Consider the following 12,801-nt stretch of genomic DNA (forward strand, 5'->3'; position numbering starts at 1 on the left):
CACCTCTCCCAGAGACTCCCCTCCCAGTGAATCCTCTCCCAGTGACTCCTCTCCCAGTGACATCTCTCCTAGTGAGATACTTCCCAGTGACATCTCTCCCAGAGTAATCCCTCCCAGTGACATCTTTTGAGTAACACCTCTCCCAATGAAATCTCTCCCAGTGACATATTTCCCAGTGACACGTCTCCCATTGACATCTCTCCCAGTGACATCTTTCCCAGGGATATCTTTCCCAGTGACAACTCATCCAGTGACTTCTCTCCCAGTGACTACTTTCCCAGTGATACCTCTCCCAGTGAAATCTCTCCCAGTGACATCTATCCCAGTGAAACCTTTCCCAGTGACACATCTCGCAATGACATCTCCCCAGTGGAATCTCCTCCAGTGAAATCTCTCCCAATGTCATCTCTCACATTGATTCCTCTCCAACTGAAAACTCTCCCAGTGCCATCTCACTCGATGATATCACTCCAAGTGACATTTCTCCCAATGACACCTCTCCCAGTGAAACCTCACCCAGTGACATCTCTCTCAGTGACATCTCTCCCAGTGAAACATCTCCCAGTGACACCTCTCCCAGTGACTCCTCTCTCAGTGACTACTCACCCAGTGACATCTCTCCCAGTGATGACTCTCCCAGTGACATCTCTCCCAGTGACACGTCCCCCGGTGCTATCTCTCCCAGTGATATCTCTCCCAGTGACATCTCTCCCAGTAAAAACTCTCCCAGTGACATCTCTCTCAGTGACAACTTTCGCAGTGACATCTCTCCGAGTTACATCTCTCTGAGTGAATTTTCTCCCAGTGACACCTCTCCCAGCGATACCTCTCCCAGTGACATCTCTACCAGTGACAACTCTCCCAGTGAATCCTCTCCGAGTGACACCTCTCCCAGTGACTCCTCTCTCAGTTACTCCTCACCCAGTGACATCTCTCCCAGTGATGCCTCTCCCAGTGATATCTCTCCCAGTGACACATCCCCCAGTGCTATCTCGCCCAGTGACATCTCTCCCAGTGACATCTCTCCCAGTGACATCTATCACAGTGACATCTCTCACAGTGACACCTCTCTGAGTGAATTTTCTCCCAGTGACACCTCTCCCAGTGACATCTCTCCCACTGATGTCTCTCCCAATGACACCTCTCCCAGTGATACCTCACCCAGTGACATCTCATGCAGTGAATCCTCTCCCAGTGACTTCTCTCCCAGTGACACCTCCCCAGTAATATGTCTCCGAGTGATATTTTTCACAGTAACATCTCTCCCCGTGAAACCTCTCCCAGTGACACCTCTCCCAGTGACTTCTTTCACAGTGACATCTCTCACAGTGACACCTCACCCAGTGACATCTCTCCCAGTGACTCCTCTCCCAGTGACATCTCTCCTAGTGACATTTTTCACAGTGACTACTCTCACAGTGACACCTCTCCCAGAGAGTCCTCTACCAGTGACACTTCTCCCAGAGACACCTCTCCCAGTGACATTTCTCCCAGTGACATCTCTCCCAGTGACATATCTACCAGTGACATTTTTCACAGTGACATCTCTCACAGTGACACCTCTCCGAGTGACTCCACTCCTAGTGAAACCTCTCCCAGTGCCATCTCTCTCGATGATTTCACTCCAAGTGACATTTCTCCCAATGACACCTCTCCCAGTGAAATCTCTCCCAGTGACATCTCTCCCAGTGACATCTCTCCCAGTGAAACCTCTCCCAATGACATCTCTACCAGTGACAACTCTCCCAGTGAAACCTCTCCCAGTGACACCTCTCCCAGTGACATCTATCCCAGTGACATCTCTCCAAGTGACATCTCTCACAGTGACATCTCTCACAGTGATACCTCTCCTTGTGACATCTCTCCCAGTGACGTCTCTCCCAGTGATACCTCTCCCAGTGATACCTCTCCGAATGACATCTCTCCCAGTGATTCCTCTCCCAGTGACATCTCTCCCAGTGACACCTCCCCAGTGATATCTCTCCCAGTGATATTTTTCACAGTAACATCTCTCCCAGTGAAACCTCTCCCAGTGACACCTCTCCCAGTGACACCACTCCCAGTGACATTTCTCCCAGTGACATCTCTCCCAGTGACATCTCTCCCAGTGACGTCTTTCACTGTGACATCTCTCACAGTGACACCTCACCCAGTGACATCTCTCCCAGTGACTCCTCTCCCAGTGACATCTCTCCAAATGACACCTCCCCAGTGACATCTCTCCCAGTGACATTTTTCACAGTAACATCTCTTCCAGTGATACCTCTACCAGTGCCTCCTCTCCCAGTGACACCTCTCCCAGTGACACCTCTCCCAGTGACATTTCTCCAAGCGACATCTCTCCCAGTGACATCTCTCCCAGTGACATCTTTCACAGTGACATCTCTCACAGTGGCACCTCACCCAGTTACATCTCTCCCAGTGACTCCTCTCCCAGTGACATCTCTCCCGGTGACACATCCACAGTGACATCTGTCCCAGTGATATTTTTCACAGTAACATCTCTTCCAGTGACACCTCTCCCAGAGACTCTTCTCCCAGTGACACCTCTCCCATTGACACCTCTCCCAGTGACTTCTCTCTAAGTGAAATCTCTCCCAGTGACATCTTTCCCAGTGACATCTCTCCCAGTGACATCTCTCCCAGCGACATCTCTCCCAGTGACACCTCTCCCAGAGACTTCTCTCCCAGTGACACCTCTCCCAGTGAAACCACACCCAGTGACATCTCTCCCATTGACATCTCTCCCAGTGAGATATTTTCCAGTGACATCTCTCCCAGTGAAATCCCTCCCACTGACATCTTTTCAGTAACACCTCTCCCAATGAAACCTCACCTCGTGACATATTTCCCAGTGACACGTCCCCATTGACATCTCTCCCAGTGACGTCTCTCCCAGTGACACCTCTCCCAGTGACATCTCTCCCAGTAGCATCTCTCCCAGTGACATCCTTCCCAGTGATATCTTTCCCAGTGACATCTCATCCAGTGACTTCACTCCCAGTGATTACTTTCCCAGTGATACCTCTCCAAGTGTTATCTCTCCCAGTGAAACCTTTCCCAGTGACACATCTCCCAATGACACCTCCCCAGTGGAATCTCCTCCAGTGAAATCTCTCCCAATGTCATCTCTCGCATTGACTCCTCTCCAAGTGAAAACTCTCCCAGTGCCATCTCTCTCGATGATTTCACTCCAAGTGACATTTCTCCCAATGACACCTCTCCCAGTGAAACCTCTCCCAGTGACATCTCTCCCAGTGACATCTCTCCCAGTGAAACCTCTCCCAATGACATCACTACCAGTGACAACTCTCCCAGTGAAACCTCTCCCAGTGACACCTCTCCCAGTGACATCTATCCTAGTGACATCTCTCCCAGTGACATCTCTCACAGTGACATCTCTCACAGTGATACCTCTCCTTGTGACATCTCTCCCAGTGACTCCTCTCCCAGTGACATCTCTCCCAGTGACACCTCCCCAGTGATATCCCTCCCAGTGATATTTTTTGCAGTAACATCTCTCACAGTGAAATCTCTCCCAGTGACACCTCTCCCAGTGACACCTCTCCCAGTGACATTTCTCCCAGTTACATCTCTCCCAGTGACATCTCTCCCAGTGACATCTTTCACAGTGACATCTCTCACAGTGACACCTCACCCAGTGACATCTCTCCCAGTGACTCCTCTCCCAGTGACATCTCTCCCAATGACACCTATCCATTGACAGCTCTCCCAGTGATATTTTTCGCAGTAACATCTCTTCCAGTGACACCTCTCCCAGAGACTCCTTTCCCAGTGACACCTCTCCCAGTGACATATTTCACAATGACATCTCTCACAGTGACACCTCTCCGAGTGACTCCACTCCTAGTGACACCTCTCCCAGTGCCACTTCTCCCAGTGACATTTCTCCCAGTGACATCTCTCCCAGTGACATCTCTCCCAGTGACATCTTTCACAGTGACATCTCTCACAGTGACACCTCACCCAGTGACATCTCTCCCAGTGACACCTTTCCCAGTGACACATCTCCCACTGAAAACTCCCCAGTGAAATCTCCTCCAGTGAAATCTCTCCCAATGCCATCTCCAATATTGACTCCTCTCCAAGTGAAAACTCTCCCAGTGCCATCACTCTCGATGATTTCACTCCAAGTGACATCTCTCCCAGTGGCATCTCTCCCAGTGAAACCTCTCTCAGTGACCCCTCACCCAGTGACATCTCTCCCAGTGATGCTGCTCCCAGTGACATCTCTCCCAGTGACACGTCCTCCAGTGACATCTCTCCTAGTGACATCTCTCCCAGTGACACCTCCCCGTGTCATCTCTCCCAGTGATAGTTTTCACAGTAACATCTCTCCCAGTGAAACCTCTCCCAGGGAAACCTCTCCCAGTGACATCTCTACCAGTGACATTTCTCCCAGTAACATCTCTCCCAGTGACATCTCTCCCAGTGACATCTATCACAGTGACATTTCTCCCAGTGACATCTCTCCCAGTGACAACTCTCCCAGTGACACCTCCCCAGTGACATCTCTTCCAGTGATATTTATCGCAGTAACATCTCTCCCAGTGACATCTCTCCCAGTGACATCTTTCACAGTGACATCTCTCACAGTGACACCTCTCCCAGTGACTCCGCTCCCAGCGACACCTCTCCCAGTGCCACCTCTCCCAGTGACATTTCTCCCAGTGACATCTCTCCCAGTCACATCTCTCCCAGTGACATCTTTCACAGTGACATCTCTCACCGTGACACCTCACCCAGTGACATCTCTCCCAGTGACTCCTCTCCCAGTGACATCTCTCCCAGTGACACCTCCAAAGTGACATCTCTCCCAGTGATATATTTCACAGGAACATCTCTTCCATTGACACCTCTCTCAGAGACTCCCCTCCCAGTGAATCCTCTCCCAGTGACTCCTCTCCCAGTGACATCTCTCCTAGTGAGATACTTCCCAGTGACATCTCTCCCAGAGTAATCCCTCCCAGTGACATCTTTTGAGTAACACCTCTCCCAATGAAATCTCTCCCAGTGACATATTTCCCAGTGACACGTCTCCCATTGACATCTCTCCCAGTGACATCTTTCCCAGGGATATCTTTCCCAGTGACAACTCATCCAGTGACTTCTCTCCCAGTGACTACTTTCCCAGTGATACCTCTCCCAGTGAAATCTCTCCCAGTGACATCTATCCCAGTGAAACCTTTCCCAGTGACACATCTCGCAATGACAACTCCCCAGTGGAATCTCCTCCAGTGAAATCTCTCCCAATGTCATCTCTCACATTGATTCCTCTCCAACTGAAAATTCTCCCAGTGCCATCTCATTCGATGATATCACTCCAAGTGACATTTCTCCCAATGACACCTCTCCCAGTGAAACCTCACCCAGTGACATCTCTCTCAGTGACATCTCTCCCAGTGAAACATCTCCCAGTGACACCTCTCCCAGTGACTCCTCTCTCAGTGACTACTCACCCAGTGACATCGCTCCCAGTGATGACTCTCCCAGTGACATCTCTCCCAGTGACACGTCCCCCGGTGCTATCTCTCCCAGTGATATCTCTCCCAGTGACATCTCTCCCAGTAAAAACTCTCCCAGTGACATCTCTCTCAGTGACAACTTTCGCAGTGACATCTCTCCGAGTTACATCTCTCTGAGTGAATTTTCTCCCAGTGACACCTCTCCCAGCGATACCTCTCCCAGTGACATCTCTACCAGTGACAACTCTCCCAGTGAATCCTCTCCGAGTGACACCTCTCCCAGTGACTCCTCTCTCAGCTACTCCTCACCCAGTGACATCTCTCCCAGTGATGCCTCTCCCAGTGATATCTCTCCCAGTGACACATCCCCCAGTGCTATCTCGCCCAGTGACATCTCTCCCAGTGACATCTCTCCCAGTGACATCTATCACAGTGACATCTCTCACAGTGACACCTCTCTGAGTGAATTTTCTCCCAGTGACACCTCTCCCAGTGACATCTCTCCCACTGATGTCTCTCCCAATGACACCTCTCCCAGTGATACCTCACCCAGTGACATCTCATGCAGTGAATCCTCTCCCAGTGACTTCTCTCCCAGTGACACCTCCCCAGTAATATGTCTCCGAGTGATATTTTTCGCAGTAACATCTCTCCCCGTGAAACCTCTCCCAGTGACACCTCTCCCAGTGACTTCTTTCACAGTGACATCTCTCACAGTGACACCTCACCCAGTGACATCTCTCCCAGTGACTCCTCTCCCAGTGACATCTCTCCTAGTGACATTTTTCACAGTGACTACTCTCACAGTGACACCTCTCCCAGAGAGTCCTCTACCAGTGACACTTCTCCCAGAGACACCTCTCCCAGTGACATTTCTCCCAGTGACATCTCTCCCAGTGACATATCTACCAGTGACATTTTTCACAGTGACATCTCTCACAGTGACACCTCTCCGAGTGACTCCACTCCTAGTGAAACCTCTCCCAGTGCCACCTCTCTCAGTGACTCCTCTCCCAGTGATATCTCTCCCAGTGACACGTCCCCCAGTGCTATCTCTCCCAGTCACATCTCTCACAGTGACACCTCTCCGATTGAATTTGCTCCCAGTGACACCTCTCCCAGTGACACCTCTCCCAGTGACATCTCTCCCGATGACATCTCTCCCAGTGACATCTTTGGCAGTAACATCTCTCCCAGTGACATCTCTCCCAGTGACACCTCTCCCAATGACCCCTCTCCCAGTGACATCTCTGCCAGTGACATCTCTCCCAGTGACTTCTGTCCCAGTGATATCTTTCGCAGTGACATCTCTCCCAATGATGCCTCTCCCAGTGACAGCTCTCCCAGTGACACGTCCTCCAGTGACATCTCTCCCAGTGACATCTCTCCCAGTGACTTCTCTCCCAGTGATATCTCTCCCAGTGATACCTCTCCCAGTGACATCTCTCCCAGTGACTCCTCTCCCAGTGGCATCTCTCCCAATGACACATCCCCAGTGATATCTCTCCCAGTGATATTTTTCACAGTAACATCTCTCCCAGTGAAATCTCTCCCAGTGACACCTGTCCCAGTGACACCACTCCCAGTGACATTTCTCCCAGTGACATCTCTCCCAGTGACATCTCTCCCAGTGATGTCATTCACTGTGACACCTCTCACAGTGACACCTCACCCAGTGACATCTCTACCAGTGACTCCTCTCCCAGTGACATCTCTCCAAATGACACCTCCCCAGTGACATCTCTCCCAGTGATATTTTTCACAGTAACATTTCTTCCAGTGATACCTCTACCAGAGACTCCATTCCCAGTGAAACCTCTCCCAGTGACACCTCTCCCAGTGATATTTCTCCCAGTGACATCTCTCCCAGTGACATCTCTCCCAGTGATACCTCTCCCAGTGATACCTCTCCCAGTGACATCTCTCCCAGTGACTCCTCGCCCAGTGACATCTCTCCCAATGACACCTCCCCAGTGATATCTCTCCCAGTGATATTTTTCACAATAACATCTCTCCCAGTGAAATCTCTCCCAGTGACACCTGTCCCAGTCACACCACTCCCAGTGACATTTCTCCCAGTGACATCTCTCCCAGTGACATCTCTCCCAGTGATGTCATTCACTGTGACATCTCTCACAGTGACACCTCACCCAGTGACATCTCTACCAGTGACTCCTCTCCCAGTGACATCTCTCCAAATGACACCTCCCCAGTGACATCTCTCCCAGTGATATTTTTCACAGTAACATTTCTTCCAGTGATACCTCTACCAGAGACTCCATTCCCAGTGAAACCTCTCCCAGTGACACCTCTCCCAGTGATATTTCTCCCAGTGACATCTCTCCCAGTGACATCTCTCCCAGTGATACCTCTCCCAGTGATACCTCTCCCAGTGACATCTCTCCCAGTGACTCCTCTCCCAGTGACATCTCTCCCAATGACACCTCCCCAGTGATATCTCTCCCAGTGATATTTTTCACAGTGACTACTCCCACAGTGACACCTCTCCCAGAGAGTCCTCTACCAGTGACACTTCTCCCAGTGACACCTCTCCCAGTGACACCTCTCCCAGTGACATTTCTCCCAGTGACATCTCTCCCAGTGACATCTCTATCAGTGACATTATTCACAGTTACATCTCTCACAGTGACACCTCTCCGAGTGACTCCACTCCTAGTGAAACCTCTCCCAGTGCCACTTCTCTCAGTGATTCCTCTCCCAGTGATATCTCTCCCAGTGACACGTCCCCCAGTGCTATCTCTCCCAGTCACATCTCTCACAGTGACACCTCTCCGAGTGACATCTCTCCCGATGACATCTCTCCCAGTGACATCTTTGGCAGTAACATCTCTCCCAGTGACATCTCTCCCAGTGACACTTCTCCCAATGACCCCTCTCCCAGTGACATCTCTGCCAGTGACATCTCTGCCAGTGACTTCTGTCCCAGTGATATCTTTCGCAGTGACATCTCTCCCAATGATGCCTCTCCCAGTGACAGCTCTCCCAGTGACACGTCCTCCAGTGACATCTCTCCCAGTGACAGCTCTCCCAGTGACATCTCTCCCAGTGATACCTCTCCCAGTGATACCTCTCCCAGTGACATCTCTCCCAGTGACTCCTCTCCCAGTGACATCTCTCCCAATGACACCTCCCCAGTGATATCTCTCCAAGTGATATTTTTCACAGTAACATCTCTCCCAGTGAAATCTCTCCCAGTGACACCTGTCCCAGTGACACCACTCCCAGTGACATTTCTCCCAGTGACATCTCTCCCAGTGACATCTCTCCCAGTGATGTCATTCACTGTGACATCTCTCACAGTGACACCTCACCCAGTGACATCTCTCCCAGTGATATTTTTCACAGTAACATTTCTTCCAGTGATACCTCTACCAGAGACTCCATTCCCAGTGAAACCTCTCCCAGTGACACCTCTCCCAGTGATATTTCTCCCAGTGACAGCTCTCCCAGTGACATCTCTCCCAGTGAAATCTTTCACAGTGACATCTCTCACAGTGACACCTCACCCAGTTACATCTCTCCCAGTGACTCCTCTCCCAGTGACATCTCTCCCGGTGACACATCCACAGTGACATCTCTCCCAGTCATATTTTTCACAGTAACATCTCTTCCAGTGACACCTCTCCCAGAGACTCCTCTCCCAGTGACACCTCTCCCATTGACACCTCTCCCAGTGACATCTCTCCCAGTGACATCTCTCCCAGTGACATCTTTCCCAGTGACATCTCTCCCAGTGACATCTCTCCCAGTGACACCTCTCCCAGAGACTTCTCTCCCAGTGACAACTCTCCCAATGAAACCACACCCAGTGACAACTCTCCCAGTGACATCACTCCCAGTGAGATATTTCCCAGTGACATCTCTCCCAGTGAAATCCCTCCCACTGACATCTATTCAGTAACTCCTCTCCCAATGAAATCTCTCCCAATGACATATTTCCCAGTGACACGTCCCCATTGACATCTCTCCCAGTGACATCTCTCCCAGTGACACCTCTCCCAGTGACATCTCTCCCAGTAGCATCTCTCCCAGTGACATCTTTCCCAGTGATATCTTTCCCAGTGATACCTCTCCAAGTGATATCTCTCCCAGTGACACCTTTCCCATTGACACATCTCCCAATGACACCTCCCCAGTGAAATCTCCTCCAGTGAAATCGCTCCCAATGTCATCTCTCGCATTGACACCTCTCCAAGTGAAAACTCTCCCAGTGCCATCTCTCTCGATGATTTCACTCCAAGTGACATTTCTCCCAATGACACCTCTCCCAGTGAAACCTCTGCCAGTGACATCTCTCCCAGTGAAACCTCTCCCAATGACATCTCTACCACTGACAACTCTCCCAGTGAAACCTCTCACAGTGACACCTCTCCCAGTAACTCCTCTCTCAGTGAATCCTCACCCAGTGACATCTATCCCAGTGACATCTATCCCAGTGACATCTCTCCCAGTGACATCTCTCACAGTGACATCTCTCACAGTGACACCTCTCCAAATGAATTTTCTCCCAGTGACACCTCTCCCAGTGACATCTCTCCCAGTGACATCTCTCCCGATGACATTTCTCCCAGTGACATCTTTGGCAGTGACATCTCTCCCAGTGACACCTCTCTGAGTGACACCTCACCCAGTGACCCCTCTCCCAGTGATATCTCTGCCAGTGACATCTCTCCCAGTGACTTCTGTCCCAGTGACATCTCTCCCAGTGATGCATCTCCCAGTGACATTTCTGCCAGTAACACGTCCTCCAGTGACATCTCTCCCAGTGACATCTCTCCCAGTAATGTCTCTCACAGTGACGCCTCTCCCAATTCACAATTCACAATTCAAATCGCTTTATTGGCATGATAAGTTACATCTTATGTTGCCAAAGCATCATAATACATTTATGGTTGAGCACATTAACACAGTTCTATTCATACAGTGTATAAACAGGTATATCCCTGAGTGTATAAATATACATTCGCATTGTTTATATATATTCATTTCTTAGTTTACTGGTTGTCCCTCTGTTCATGGCAAGCTGTAACATAGTGTGCCACCAGTGTTACACAGCTTCTCTCCTCTCCCAGTAGGAATGGGAGTTTTTGGTTGTCTTTCAGATTTCTGAATTCAGGGCATATTTGTGAGAATTTTTGGTAGAAATTCTCCCTGATACCTCTCCCAGTGACATCTCTCCCAGGGACTCCTCTCCCAGTGACACCTCTCCCATTGACACCTCACCCAGTGACATCTCTCCCAGTGACATCTCTCCCAGTGACATCTCTCCCAGTGACTTCTCTCCCAGTGATATCTCTCCCAGTGATACCTCTCCCAGTGACATCTCTCCCAGTGACTCCTCTCCCAGTGGCATCTCTCCCAATGACACCTCCCCAGTGATATCTCTCCCAGTGATATTTTTCACAGTAACATCTCTCCCAGTGAAATCTCTCCCAGTGACACCTGTCCCAGTGACACCACTCCCAGTGACATTTCTCCCAGTGACATCTCTCCCAGTGACATCTCTCCCAGTGATGTCATTCACTGTGACACCTCTCACAGTGACACCTCACCCAGTGACATCTCTACCAGTGACTCCTCTCCCAGTGACATCTCTCCAAATGACACCTCCCCAGTGACATCTCTCCCAGTGATATTTTTCACAGTAACATTTCTTCCAGTGATACCTCTACCAGAGACTCCATTCCCAGTGAAACCTCTCCCAGTGACACCTCTCCCAGTGATATTTCTCCCAGTGACATCTCTCCCAGTGACATCTCTCCCAGTGATACCTCTCCCAGTGATACCTCTCCCAGTGACATCTCTCCCAGTGACTCCTCGCCCAGTGACATCTCTCCCAATGACACCTCCCCAGTGATATCTCTCCCAGTGATATTTTTCACAATAACATCTCTCCCAGTGAAATCTCTCCCAGTGACACCTGTCCCAGTCACACCACTCCCAGTGACATTTCTCCCAGTGACATCTCTCCCAGTGACATCTCTCCCAGTGATGTCATTCACTGTGACATCTCTCACAGTGACACCTCACCCAGTGACATCTCTACCAGTGACTCCTCTCCCAGTGACATCTCTCCAAATGACACCTCCCCAGTGACATCTCTCCCAGTGATATTTTTCACAGTAACATTTCTTCCAGTGATACCTCTACCAGAGACTCCATTCCCAGTGAAACCTCTCCCAGTGACACCTCTCCCAGTGATATTTCTCCCAGTGACATCTCTCCCAGTGACATCTCTCCCAGTGATACCTCTCCCAGTGATACCTCTCCCAGTGACATCTCTCCCAGTGACTCCTCTCCCAGTGACATCTCTCCCAATGACACCTCCCCAGTGATATCTCTCCCAGTGATATTTTTCACAGTGACTACTCCCACAGTGACACCTCTCCCAGAGAGTCCTCTACCAGTGACACTTCTCCCAGTGACACCTCTCCCAGTGACACCTCTCCCAGTGACATTTCTCCCAGTGACATCTCTCCCAGTGACATCTCTATCAGTGACATTATTCACAGTTACATCTCTCACAGTGACACCTCTCCGAGTGACTCCACTCCTAGTGAAACCTCTCCCAGTGCCACTTCTCTCAGTGACTCCTCTCCCAGTGATATCTCTCCCAGTGACACGTCCCCCAGTGCTATCTCTCCCAGTCACATCTCTCACAGTGACACCTCTCCGAGTGACATCTCTCCCGATGACATCTCTCCCAGTGACATCTTTGGCAGTAACATCTCTCCCAGTGACATCTCTCCCAGTGACACTTCTCCCAATGACCCCTCTCCCAGTGACATCTCTGCCAGTGACATCTCTGCCAGTGACTTCTGTCCCAGTGATATCTTTCGCAGTGACATCTCTCCCAATGATGCCTCTCCCAGTGACAGCTCTCCCAGTGACACGTCCTCCAGTGACATCTCTCCCAGTGACAGCTCTCCCAGTGACATCTCTCCCAGTGATACCTCTCCCAGTGATACCTCTCCCAGTGACATCTCTCCCAGTGACTCCTCTCCCAGTGACATCTCTCCCAATGACACCTCCCCAGTGATATCTCTCCAAGTGATATTTTTCACAGTAACATCTCTCCCAGTGAAATCTCTCCCAGTGACACCTGTCCCAGTGACACCACTCCCAGTGACATTTCTCCCAGTGACATCTCTCCCAGTGACATCTCTCCCAGTGATGTCATTCACTGTGACATCTCTCACAGTGACACCTCACCCAGTGACATCTCTACCAGTGACTCCTCTCCCAGTGACATCTCTCCAAATGACACCTCCCCAGTGACATCTCTCCCAGTGAT

Source organism: Somniosus microcephalus, chromosome 13 (genome assembly GCF_052327205.1).
Source record: "Somniosus microcephalus isolate GS21.2 chromosome 13, FLI_Smic_1.0, whole genome shotgun sequence".
Lineage (NCBI taxonomy): Eukaryota > Metazoa > Chordata > Chondrichthyes > Squaliformes > Somniosidae > Somniosus > Somniosus microcephalus.